At 39.0% G+C, this 13,513-nt stretch overlaps 1 protein-coding gene across 15 annotated transcripts in view; it reads right to left on the bottom strand.

Moving 5' to 3' along the window:
- Positions 1-3,385, bottom strand: part of Wdr33 (WD repeat domain 33) — a 99,503-nt gene extending 96,118 nt beyond the window's left edge. For 4 of the 15 annotated variants that reach the window (XM_023561101.2, XM_063258811.1, XM_063258812.1 and 1 more), the window contains exon 1: positions 3,187-3,385. The gene's annotated coding sequence lies outside the window, so the exon portion shown is untranslated. Of the gene's footprint in view, positions 1-2,925; positions 3,151-3,186 lie in introns of those variants that run through there. The other 11 variants (XM_063258805.1, XM_063258809.1, XM_063258807.1 and 8 more) reach the window with 5 other exon arrangements.
- Between the last annotated feature and the right edge of the window lie 10,128 nt (positions 3,386-13,513).

Genomic DNA, 13,513 nt, shown 5'->3' with positions numbered 1-13,513 from the left:
AAGTTGTCCAAAGTGCCAAAGAACCTGCCTGGCAAGCATGAGGTCCTGAGTTTGATTCCTGGTACAGAAACAAAGGAAGAGAGGGAGGGAAGGAGGTAAAGTGAACCAAGAAGCTTGCTCTGTGAATAGTACTACTACTATAGATGGTCTATAATGAGGAGAGGAAGATTACCAAAGAAAAAGTTTTCAAATACAATAGGTTTAGTTGGTCCCCGGTACCAAAAAAGAAAAAAGTTTTAAACCTGAACCACAGTAACACACACCTTACTCCCAGATATTCCGGAGGCTGAGGTAGGATTATAATGAGACCAGCCTGGCAATTTAGCAAGGTTCCATCATGAAAAAAAAAAATGCTAAGCAGGTGGCTCAGTAGTAAAGTACTAGCCCAACAGCATGAGGCCCTACATATCTCATAAAAGATGAAGACAAAATACTATACTGTAAGTACTAACATTTGGTCTAGCCAGGTATGGTAGCACATAAATGCATTCCCAGCACTTAGGAGACTCAAGTAGGTGCATTTCAAATTCCATACCAGCAGGGGCTGGGGATTTAGCTCAGTGGCATAAGCGCCTGCCTTGCAAGCCTGTGGTCCTGAGTTTAATCCCTAGTACCCGTAAAAATACAAAAAAAAAATTCCATACCAGCCTGGGTGACATAGTGAAATGTCGGGGGGGGGGGGGGGAGGGTGACCCCCCCCAAACTAATAAATAAATACATAAATAACCAAAACTATAGGCAGGCAACTTGTCATACCACAATACAGCAACAAAAACACTTGCACATTACAACACAATGAAATTAACATTTCTTACGGCATTTCAAAACAAATTCTAAACTGAGTGTGGCAGTAAACTACTATAATCCCAGCACTCGGCAGGCTGAGGCAGGCAGATCACAGTGAGTTTGAGCCCAATCTGAGCTACACATTGAGACCCTACCTTTAAGATAAAAGCAAACTGGAAAAAAACCCACAAAAATAAAAAAAATTCTTAGAATATTTTGGAGAAAACTAGGACTGTTTGGAATCCATTCTTAAATAACAATTTATCAGTTGATAATATTTAATTAGACACACTCTAATAATAAAGATTTCTAAACAGAGAGCTCCAACTAATACTACTTTCCCTAAAAATACCTGTAAAATTTCAAAGTTTTTGCTGGGGAAGGGGGTCACATAAATACATTCATAAGTGAAAAATTCCCACTAATGATAGAGGTTTAAACTGGTTGTAATGGCACACACCTGTGATCCCAGCTCTCGGGGTCTAAGGCATGAGGATGGCCTCAAAGACAAAAAAAAAGATTAAACGTTTATACCCCCCCCACTGCTAAATTTGACTGGCTTTAAAAAAAAAATTAAACGTTTAGGTCAAGATAAAACTGTAACAACAAAACTAGTCATTTAGTGTTTTTCAACAAAAAAATTAAGTCATCAGCTTCACACACGATTGTTTTTCCCCCTAACATAAGACCTTTATAAGACCAAAATTCTTCCCAGGACAAGAAATAAAAATTTTCCCGAGTTTCTAGAAAATAGGTTAGGGGCTGGGGATTTAGCTCAGCGGCATAAGCACCTGCCTTGCAAGTGTGTGGTCCAGAGTTCGACTCCTGGTACCGGTAAAAAAGAAAAAGACAAAAAAAAATAGGTTAAATGTGGATCTTCAAATCCTAGCATGGGGTCAGGGAAATGGCTCAGCAGCGCAGCATCTGCTTGGCAAGCACAAAAACAAAACAAATCCTAACCCGGAACTCAAAATGTACACAGGGCAAGGAGACCAACTAGAAAATTCAAAAGTATCCTACGGTAATAAAAGATGTGTGTAAAATGCAATTAAGAAAAATGCCACCAATGGAACAATTACCACTTTTTTCTTCTCTAGTTTTTTTCTTTTTTGAGACAGGGTCTCAGGATGTAGCCCAGGCTGGGCTCGACCTCCTGACCATCCTTCTATCTCAACTTGCTGGGATTATAGGGGTGCGCCATCCCCGGTTTAACAAACTTTAACACACACTATAAATTTTGTTTGAAGTAGATCTACCATTGCACCACGTTCACAGGGAAAAATACTGTACCACGTTCATTCTATCTCCAGAGTGCACTTATAAGTGCTCCCAAAGGTTTGCCTTTTAGTGTAGGCTTTTTATTCATATGCCGTCTTCTCAAATTCTTTAACAGTTAATGTCGTCTGTAGAAACAATTTAAAACATTTTTGGGGCTAGGGATTTAGCTCAGCGGCATAAGCACCTGCCTTGCAAGCAGGCGTTCGTGAGTTCGATCCCCGGTACCGATTAAAAAAAAAAAAAAAAAGAAAAGGAAACAATTTAAAACATTCTTGACAGGTTTTCTATACAAGGTTTCGGTCTGTTTGATTTAAACAGATCCAACTACGGAATTCGCAGTCACCTGTCTTCTCTTACTCGGTCAGGGCTATTAACCACAGGGGTTAGAACGAGGCATCAACTTTTCTTTAAAACTGCAATGTCGGGCGGGCCGGTGGCACACAACCCCAATGGGAGTTTGGGGGGGGGGGCATCCTGGGAAACAATCGGAAAGCGGCTCAAAACAAAGCGGCGGTGCTTTCTAAGATGCTAAGTATCTACCCTCCAGGAGCCGACTCATAATCGGAAATAAGAGACTCATGAGTAATTATTTCTAAGAAGCACTAAATATTCCAAAGAAGCGGAGTTTTGCCTGTCAAGCGGTGCCCTTTCGCCCTGTAACAAATATACCTTTCGAACTATGAAATACTAGGACTATAACGCTTCAACTGTTTCACAGACTTCACATGAACTTCTCGCGACCCCTGTGACAACTCAAATTCACACTCTATCCAACTCTCGGCCAACCTTCCACGCCCGCCCCAAATCAGTTTCAACGCGCTTCCTCCCGCAAACTTCCATCGAATCCGTGGCCCGCCTCACCTACGTCTCCTCGCCGCCGCCGACCCTAGTCATGGCCTTAGTTCCACCAGGCCTTCCTTCCAGAATTGGCCTCAGCCTCCAGCCCTCTCTTCTAAAGCTCGAACCTGCGTCAACCAGCCCTCCCGGATCCGTACTCCGGGTTCCTGCGACCTGTTTCCCAGCGCCCCTCCAGTCCCCAAAGCGCGCAACGGCCAAGCCTGAAAATGGCGGAGAGCCGCCGTCGGCCGCAGGCGAGTGGTCCCGCGCCTGCGCCTCACTCACCCGCTGGCGTTGAGCAGACCTCCTAATGTCGAGCGAAGCGTTCGTCTTCACAGTTGGCAGTGTTTCCCTGCCTGGCCTCCTTCCTCCTCCCTTTTCAGTCGCTCTCCTCCAAAGGTACAGCCGCCATCTTCCCTTGTGAGCTCCAGAGCGTACGTCCTTGCGACGTCACGTACTAGCGTACGCTTCTGCGTCACGCGCGCCAGGGCCGCGGGCCTTTGTAGTGTTCCATCTGCGCATGTGCATAGGTGAGGCGCTAGGCTAGGCAGGCTACCCACGCGACTTTTCAGCGCGCGCCTTTTGTTCCGCTGGGAGGCTGCTGAGCAGCTTTGGGAGAAAGATTGTGGCGGGATCGTTTGCAGTCTTGATGTTTACGTTATTAACTACCCCGAGTACGCTCAGAAACACTCAGTTTTACAAAACTAGGATACACCGTTTGTTCCTGAAGTCAGTGGTTCGAGTGTAAAGTGGTTAAGTCCACCAAGAGTCAGATGGTGCCAGCTTGTTAAATGTTTTCAACTAAATAATGAAGCAGGTGGCAAAGTCATGCGCACAATTACGATTCTCACATCCAATGCCAGTGGTACATTCGGTTTATCATCTTTCTTAAGTCAGGCATACAGGTTAGGATGACAGCCTCATAGTACAACCACTTTGGAAAACCCATTTCACAGTGTCTGCTAAACCCCTTGACCCAGAAATTACACTCCAAAATGAATTTGGGCACAGACACATCAAAAGCATGTCCCTATTCATAATAACCAAACACTGGTAACCCAACTGTCCATGAGTAGTTGAATGGGTAATTAAAAGTGTGGTACAGGGGCCAAGGATTTAACTCAGCCGCACAAGCTTCTGTCTGGCAAGTGCAAGGTCTTCTGTTATTTAGTACTAGAGGTCAACCTCTAGTACTAAATAAATTGTGGCATAGTCCTGCAGGGAACTTCTGCACAATAAGAAATAACAACTTGAATATAAGACGCTGTTAATTCAGGCAAAAAGAAACCTGCGCAATTCTATTTATATAGTTAAAAATACAATAGCTTGTGGTATAGTCCTGCAGTGAACTTCTGCACAATAAGAAATAACAACTTGAATATAAGACGCTGTTAATTCAGGCAAAAAGAAACCTGTGCAATTCTATTTATATAGTGAAAAATACAATAGCTTAGCCTGGAGTAGTGACTCACTCCTGTAATCCTAGCATTTGGGTAACTGAGGCAGGAAAGTTGCCATAAATTCAAATCCATGCTGAGCTACCTAGCAAAACCCTAGGGTGGAGAGGAGAGTTGTCAAGCAAGCTCTCTCCTTTGCCAAGGAGTTTGCCAAGGAAGATAGTTTGAAGCAGTGAATTAGGAATTTTGAAAATATTATTTGTGACTCAATTATACTCCTCTAAAAATCTATCCTAAAGATAGTCTCAGAAATGTGAAAAAGATTTGTGTACAGACTTTTCCTTGAGATACTGATAGAAAAAAAAAAAAGAAAGAAACAAATTCCAGCAACAGAAAACAGTTAATGACACATCATGCATTAGAATACTAGCAGATATTATAGACTGTGTCTACCAAGTTTTTTTTTTGGGGGGAGCGCTTTTTTTATTTAAAAGGAAAAAGAGAAAAAACAAAACAAAACAAAGCGGTGTAAGGGTACAAGCAATACAGAACTACAAAAAAAAAAAGTAAGAAATCACCAGTTAATAGATTACATATTACCATCTTAGAGATAGTTGCTCAAGTCACAGTATCAAAGCATACAAAGTGGACATTCAAACAGTGAGACTGCAAACAGTTGTGTTCAGTGATCCAACCAAAAACATTAATATGGTCAGCTATTTAACACCCCTAAACACACTTGCTGTTGTATCCTTTAGAGCACTTTTTTCCCCTCTCTTTTTTACAACAAAATTTACACATTTTGGGTTTTATTACTCCTTAATTCTTATTACTTTTTTGGGGGAAGAGAATAAAATCAAATACGGCAAAACAAAGCTGTCAGTCAAAACCAAGGATAGACATAGCACATGATGTAAGAACAGAGTACAAGGTTATCAACAATGGTTACCATAATGTCTCTTGTTTCCTTAAAAAATTTGTCTATCTCATTAGCTATTATAAAGTTGAACAAAACAGTAGAGAACAAGACCAATAAAACTTAAGCATTGTAAACATTACAGGACTTCCAAAGGAGACAATAGTCAAACCAGAATGGGCATCTTAGTGAATCTTATTGCCTTCAAAGTAATTGCCTATACTCTCAAACTTAATGCTATCATACAGAATGGAACAGAGTCTAATCAGTCAAAACAAGATAGTGGGAGTATTACAGGACTTCAAAACAAGTTAATAGGAAATCAAAAAAAGTTACTATAATATATCCTGCTAATTTTTAAAATTTTTCCCCTTAATTAAAAAAACATAAAAAATAACTAAATAATTTTTTTAATGAATAAGGGAGAGATTGAGATAAAAGAGGACATAACAATATAACAATACAGGTCAAAGCATGACTGTTTCAGCAATCTAGTGCTTCACCACCAAATAACCCGATTTAATAGTAGTTACCATAGTGTCTATCTTTTTCCTTGAAATATTTGAATATAACTTCACATACTATAGTTTCAAATATTTCCATATCAAGAAGCCCAGAACAGGGGGCTGGGGATTTAGCTCAGCGGCACAAGTGCCTTCCTTGCAAGCAGGCAGTCGTGAGTTCGATCCCTGGTACCAATAAAAAAACGAAAAAGACAAAAAAAATAAAAATAAAAGAAGCCCAGAATAAGGCCTTTCCAATTAATAAGTAAAAACTTTATAAGGCTTCAAGGCCACATAATGAGGAATCATGATTACCACATACTTTTATATATTTGAATCATTACTTACATTAGGGAAACTATTCGGTATTCACACATGCGAGATTGATTTATTTCACTTACGAGTATGGTCTCAAGCTGCGCCCATTTATTGATAAATATCTCAATGTGATCTTTCTTTATAGCTGAGTAGTGCTCCATTGTATAGAAATACCACAGCTTTTTTATCCATTCCTCAGTTGATGGACACTTGGGTTGTTTCCAAGATCTGGCGATTACAGATTGTGCTGCTATAAACATAGGTGCACATATATCACTGTGGTATGATGCTTTCAGTTCTTCTGGGAATATGCCTAGAAGTGGAATAGATGGAATAAATGGGACTTCCAATCCTAGCTTTTTGAGAAATCTCCAGACTGACCTCCACAAAGGTTGTACCAGTCTACATTCCCACCAACAGTTTAGGAGAGTTCCTTTTTCCCCACAGCCTCTCCATCATTTGTTGTTGTTGGTTTTCTTGATCCTGGCCATTCTTCCAGGAGTGAGATGGTATCTCAGTGTGGTTTTAATTTGCATTTCTCTAATAACCAATGATGATGAACATTTTTTCATGTATTTATTTGCCATTTGTATTTCTTCATCTGAGAAGTGCGTATTCATCTCAGATGCCCATTTTTGGACTGGATCTTTGAATTTTGGGGGTCTGAGTTTTTTAAATTCTTTATATGTTTTAGACAAGAGTCCCTTGTCTGGGACAGAGTTCACTAAAATCTTTTCCCAGTTTGTGGGTTTTCTTTTCACTATGCTGGAGATTTCTTTTGACATGCAGAAACTATTTATTTATTTATTTGTTTGTTTATTTATTTATTTATTGTCTTTTTCCTTTTTATCGGTACCGGGGATCAAACTCACGACTGCCCGCTTGCAACGCAGGCGTTTATGCCGCTGAGCTAAATCCCCAGCCCCACAGAAACTTTTTAATAAGAAGTGGTCCCAGTTATTGATTCTGGGAAGTATTTCCCGTGCGGTTTGAGTACTGCTCATGAATTCTCTACCTACTCCTATGTCTTCAAGGTTTCTACCCAATCTGTCTTCCAATAGATTTAGTGTTTCTGTTTTAATATTCAGATCTTTGACCCATTTAAATTTTAATTTAGTACATGGTGATAGACATGGGTCTAGCTTTAGTTTTCGGCAAATGGAGAGCCAGTTTTTCCAGCACTATTTATTAAAGAGACTGTCGTTCTTCCAGTGAACCTGCTTGGCTCCTTTATCAAAGATAAGGTGGTTGAGTGTGTTTGTAGTTGTGGTTGTATCTTCTAATCTATTCCATTGATCTTCAGCTCTGTTTTGATTCCAATACCATGTTGATTTTACTACTGTTGCTTTGTAGTATAACTTCAAGTCAGGGATTATGATGCCTTCTGCCTTGCCTTTACTGCTTAGAATTGCCTTTGCTATAAGGTATGTTGATGGTATCTATAAGGTATGTTGATGGTATTTTTATTGGGATTGCATTGAATCTGTATAACAGTTTTGGGAGAATGGCCATTTTCACAGTGTTTGTTCTTCCTCTCCATGAGCAAGGGATGTCTTTCCATTTTCTGAGATCATCTTCAATTTCTTTTTTCAGTGTATTATAATTTTCCCTGTATAGATCTTTCACTTCATTCGTAAGAGTAATTCCTAAATATTTCATTTTTTTGCTTGCTAATGTGAAGAGTGTGGTTTCTCTTATTTCCCTCTCTGTGATTTTGTTGTTAGTGTATAGGAATGCTATTGATTTCTGAGTATTGATTTTGTATCCAGCCACATTACTGAATTTATTTATTGTATCTAAGAGTATTTCAATGGAGTTTAGGGGGTCTTCTATGTAGAGTATCATGTTATCTGCAATGATAACTTAACTTCTTCTTTTCCTATCTTTACCCCTTTCATTTCTCTCTCTTGCCTAATCGCTCTGGCTAGTACTTCCAGTACTATATTAAATAGGAGTGGTGATAAAGGACATCCTTGTCTTGTGCCTGATTTTAAAGTAAAGGCTTTCAATTTTTGGCCATTTAGTATGATGCTGGCTGTTGGTTTGTCATAAATGGCCTTTATTATACTGAGATAAAGACCATCTATTCCAATTTTCTGTAAAGTTCTTATCATGAATGAATGTTGGACCTTATCGAAGGCTTTTTCTGCATCTATAGAAATGATCATGTGATTCTTACTTTTGGCTTTATTGATATGGTGGATTACATTTATTGATTTACGTATGTTGAACCATCCTTGCATTCCTGGGATGAATCCCACTTGGTCATGGTGTATAATCTTCTTGATGATTTGCTGGATCCTATTTGCCAATATTTTATTGAGGATTTTTGCATCTGTGTTCATTAGGGAGATCAGTCTATAGTTCTCTTTTTTAGTTGGGTCTTTCTCAGGTTTTGGTACTAGAGTAATATTTGCTTCCAGGAATGACTTAGGAAGGATTGCTTCCCTTTCAATTTCATTGAATGGTTTGAGGAGTGTCGGCATTAGGTCTTCTTTGTATTTCTTGTAGAATTCTGTAGTGAATCCATCTGGGCCTGGGCTCTTCTTTGTAGGTAAGGACATAATTACATTTTCAATTTCATTAACAGAGATTGGGTTATTCAACAGTTTTACATCCTCTTGATCTAGCTTTGGTACTTCATATGTTTCTAAGAATCTGTCTATTTCTTCTGTGTTATCAAACCTTGAGAGTAGATGTTTTTGAAATAGGTGTTCATGATCTTCTGTATTTCTATTGGGTCTGTAGTGATTTCACCTTTTTCATTTCTTATTGCATGAATTTGAGCTTTATCTTCCCTTTTTTAAATAAGGTTGGCTAGGGGCTTATTGATTTTATTTATTCTTTCAAAGAACCAACTCTTTGATTAGTTGATTCTTTGGATTGTTTTCTTAGTGTCTGTTGCATTGATTTCTGCTCTGATTTTTATAACTTCCTCTCTTCATTTGGCTTTGGGCTTGACTTGCTCTTCTTTTTCTAGCTGTTTGAGGTGTAGCATCAAGTTATTTATTTGAATTCGTTCTGTTTTCCTGATGTGGGAACTCAGTGCAATAAATTTTCCTCTGAGGACGGCTTTCATTGCATCCCACAAATTCCGGTAAGTTGTATCTATCTGCATTTTCATTTCCTTTTAGGTATTGTTTAATTTCTTCTTTAATTTCTTCTGTGACCCACTGATTACTCAAGAGTGTGTTATTCAGTTTCCATGTGTTTGCGGGATTTTTGCAGTATCTTTTATCATTAATTTCTAATTTCAGAGCGCTATGATCCGATAACATGCAAGGGGTGATTTCAACTCTTTTGCATTTGTTTAAATATGTTCTGTGAGCTAATATATTGTCTATTTTAGAGATTGATCCATGTACTGCTGAGAAGAATGTGTATTCTGATGTTGTTGGGTGGAACATTCTGTATATGTCTATCAATTCCATTTGTTCGCAGTTGTGATTCAGTTCTGTTATTTCTTTGCTCATTTTCTGTCTGGTTGATCTGTCCCTTGGTGTCAATGGCGTATTAAGGTCTCCTGTTACAATTGTGTTACTGATAATTTTAGTTTCCATTTCTGTTAATAGTTGTTTTATATAACTGGGTGCTCTGGAGTTTGGTGCATATATATTTAAGATAGTTATCTCTTCCTCTTGGAGTTTTCCCCTAACGAGTATGTAGTGACCTTCTTTGTCCTTTATGGTCATTGTTGGTTTAAAGTTCATGTTGTCTGCAAACAGATTGGCTACTCCTGCTTTTTTTTGGATTCCTGCTGCATGAAGTATTGTTTTCCATCCGTTGACTTTCAGTCTGTGAATATCCTTCTGGGTTAGATGGGTTTCCTATAAACAGCATATGGTTGGATTTTGTTTCTTGATCCATTCTGCTAGTCTGTTTCTTTTGATTGGTGCATTGAGACCATTTACATTAATGGTTATTACTGTTAAATGCTGGTTTATTGTTGACATGTTATCTCTCTGCTGTTGCATCTTTATCTTTCTTTTCTGTTTAATTATCTGCTTTGCTTAGTGGTTTTTTCCTTTGTGTATCTAAACTGTCTTTCAATATTTTTTACTGAGTTGGTTTGTTGTTCATGAAGTTCTTCAGCTGTTCTTTGTCATGGAAGTATCGTATTGAACCATCTATTTTGAATGATAGTTTTGCAGGATACATCAGTCTAGGTTGGAAATCATTTTGCTTTAGGATCTGGAATACTTCACTCCATGCTCTTCTTGACTTTATTGTTTGTGCTGAGAAGTCTGCTGTGATTCTGATAGGTTTTCCTTTATAAGTGATCTGTCTTTTCTCTCTGACAGCTTTTAATAATCTATTCTTGTGTTGGATTTCTGGGATGGTGATTATTATATGTCTGGGTGTAGTTTTATTTTGGTTATGACTATTTGGAGTTCTGATCCTGATGTCGGTTTCTGATCTCACGCTTGGGAAATTTTCAGTTATTACTTCTCTAAATATCCTCTTGACATCCTTTATGTTGTCTCCTTTTTCATTCATCCCTATCATTCTTATGTTATTTTTCTTTGCATCGTCTTGCAGTTGTTGAGTTGTTGTTTCCTGATTCCTTGTTATTTTTAAAAGATCTTTCCTTTCCTGTTCACTAGCTGCAATCCTGTCTTCAAGGTCTGAAATTCTATCTTCACTTTCATTGAGGCGGTTTTTACAACTTTCAGTGGAGTTTTTTATTTCCTGTATATCTCTGTGCATCTGCATTAAGTATTCTGTTTGTTTCTTATATTGCTCATCTAGGGATTCTATCTTTTTGTTTAGTTCCTCCAATTTTTTAACTGTATTTTCTTTAGATATATTCAGAATCTCTTTCATTTCTTTTATCATTTCTTCTTTTACCTGGAGATTATTTTGAGTTTGAATTCCTTTAAAGCTTCCTGGAGTTGCTTGTTAATTTCAGTAGCTATTGCGTCCGATATTTGAGGTGAATGGCATATATTTTCTTCTATATACATTGCTCCTAGGGTTTCTTGAGATGGGCTGGAGGTTTGAGGTTGTAATTTGGTCTTTTGTTTTGTCATTTCCCTATATTTCTGTGTTTCAAGTGTTATTTTAAAGCTTCCTCAGGATCTGTTGGAAATCCCCTTCTATGTTCGCAGCTCCTGAGACTCTGGCACCCCGTTACCCCAAGCCACTGTGCCTGTAGAACCAATGGCCCTCTTCTGCCTGTTTAGAACTCCATAGTTCCAGATAAGCTGGGCTTCAGGGACACTGTGTGCCCACCTGCTTGTTGGAAGCTCCACAGTTCTCCAAGCACAGCCGGGATGGGGAGGCGGATGTAGATGCCTCAAACCCACTTATCCACTTCACTGCATCCGGAAGCCTGGAGGGTCCCAAACAGTCTGGGCTTTGGGCAGAGTGCACTGAGCACTTACCACAGGCCGTGGGGCCTCTGGAACCTGCAATGCTCCCCTGCTTGCTGAGATATCCACAGTCCTCCAGACACACAGGGAGGCGGATGCAGGCACCCCAGATCTGCCCAGCCCTTCCTCTGCACACAGATGGTGAGGTGCAAGAGCCCCAAATAGGCTGGGCTCTGGGGATAGCATGCGCCCGCCTACTTGTTGGAAGCTCCACTGTTCTCCAAGCGCCTCTACCAAGTTTTCAACGATGGCATTGGAAACGCAGTAATCTAGTTCTTACATATATATGCCTAGAAATATCTAAGGAAATATGTAAATGATGGATAAAGAACACCTCTTTTCTTACAGGTTTTGCTTTTGCATTCATAGTGTTTTGTTGGGTTTTTTTTGTTTGGTTGGTTTGTTTTTGTTTTTTTGGAGTTTTTTGGTGGTTTTTGTTTTGTTTTGTTTTTTGTCTTTTTGAGATAGGGTGTCGCTATGCAGTTTAGGCTCGCCTTGACCTCACTTTGTAGCCCACACTGATCTCAAATTTGCTATGATCTTCCTGCCTCAGCCTCTCAAATGCTGGGATAACAGGCATGGGCCACCACACTCAGCAAAGTATGTATTATTTTAAAAGCAGTAGTAATACATTACTGACTTGACATGTTAAAATATTAAATATATTTCTATTTGTAACTAGTTACACTATGTCTTGCTGATTTTTTAACATATCACACATCATTTGATCATTTTTTTCAATTCTTTTATTTGTTTGGACTCAATTTAGAAGTCACCAGGCATTATTAATATATATTAATATATACAGAATGCTTTGCCTCCTCAGGTGTGAAGAAATTAATTTTCAGGCAAGCATAGGGGCACATACCTGTAATTTCTGCTACTCACAAGACTGATGCAGGAGGATCTCTCAAATTCAAGCCCAGTTTAGGCAGCTTAATGACTTGCAAGACTCTGTCCCAAAATTTAAAAAAATTTTAGAGGATATAGCTCAATATAAAGGCTCTGGGTTCAATTCCCAGTAATGCAAATAATGATAATAGTACTAATTTAATTTTCACTCCCTTGATTCCAGGACAGCAAGAACAATCATAGTGTTGGAAATAAAAAGCAAAGACTTGTGAAAGCAATAATTTTAATCTAAACTAGCAGATGTGACTGTATCTACTCCCTAAGGATCTGGTGAATGTGGGAGTGGAAGATCAAAGATAGAACTCAGTCAACAAACCATTTATTTATGCAACAAGTGGTTATTACTGTGCCTTTCTTTTAACTCTGGCACAGAATAAACCAAACCTCAAAGAGTTTCTCTCAGTAGAAGAAACAGCTCAAAAGTAAGTGCAGGATAGGTTGGCAAGAACCTGAGAGGCTGGTCAGTTAGGACAGAAAGCAGGATTCACACAAAGGTGGGAAGGCTCAGAGAGGTGACCTGTGGCTTGGATCGTAGAACTAACTTTTGTTATGAAAGTGCAGAAATGGGTTAGTCAGACCCACAGTCATTCTTTAGAACATTTTTATTTTTTATTTTTTTAAAATTTTTTTGGTCTTTTTCATTTTTAGCGGTAGCAGGAATTGAACTCACGACTGCCTGATTGCAAGGCAGGCACTTATGCTGCTGAGCTAAATCCCCAGCCCCTAGAACATTTTTATTGATGAACTATTAATTTTAATTTTATGAGTGTTACTATATTAAACAATGAAAGTACTTAACAGGAAAAATATCACAAAAATAAAGAATTGTTAATATTTATAGAGTGTTTTTTTTTCTTTTTATTAGTACCAGGGATTGAACTCACGACTGCCTGCTTACAAGGCCAGCGCTTATGCCGCTGAGCTAAATCCCCAGCCCCTCTTTTTTTTTAGTGTGTGTGTATGTGTGTGTGTGTGTGTGTGTCTTTTTGAGACAGGGTCTTGCTATGTAGTTCAGGCTGGCCTTGAGCTCACTTTGTAGGTTAGGCTGGTCTAGAACTTGCAACGACCCTTCTGCCTCAGCCTCCTGAGTGCTGGGATTACAGACATATGCCACTATGTCTGGCTTTGAAGTAGTTCGGGAAATCCTCTTTTGTGTACACCTTTAGTTGCACTGTTGGAGCTACCTTGATGTCC

Source organism: Cavia porcellus, unplaced genomic scaffold (assembly GCF_034190915.1).
Source record: "Cavia porcellus strain 051 isolate PalLab524CR breed Dunkin Hartley unplaced genomic scaffold, mCavPor4.1 scaffold_12, whole genome shotgun sequence".
Lineage (NCBI taxonomy): Eukaryota > Metazoa > Chordata > Mammalia > Rodentia > Caviidae > Cavia > Cavia porcellus.
The sequence above is the reverse complement of the archived record's forward strand: the minus strand, read 5'-3'. Positions and strand labels throughout refer to the sequence as shown.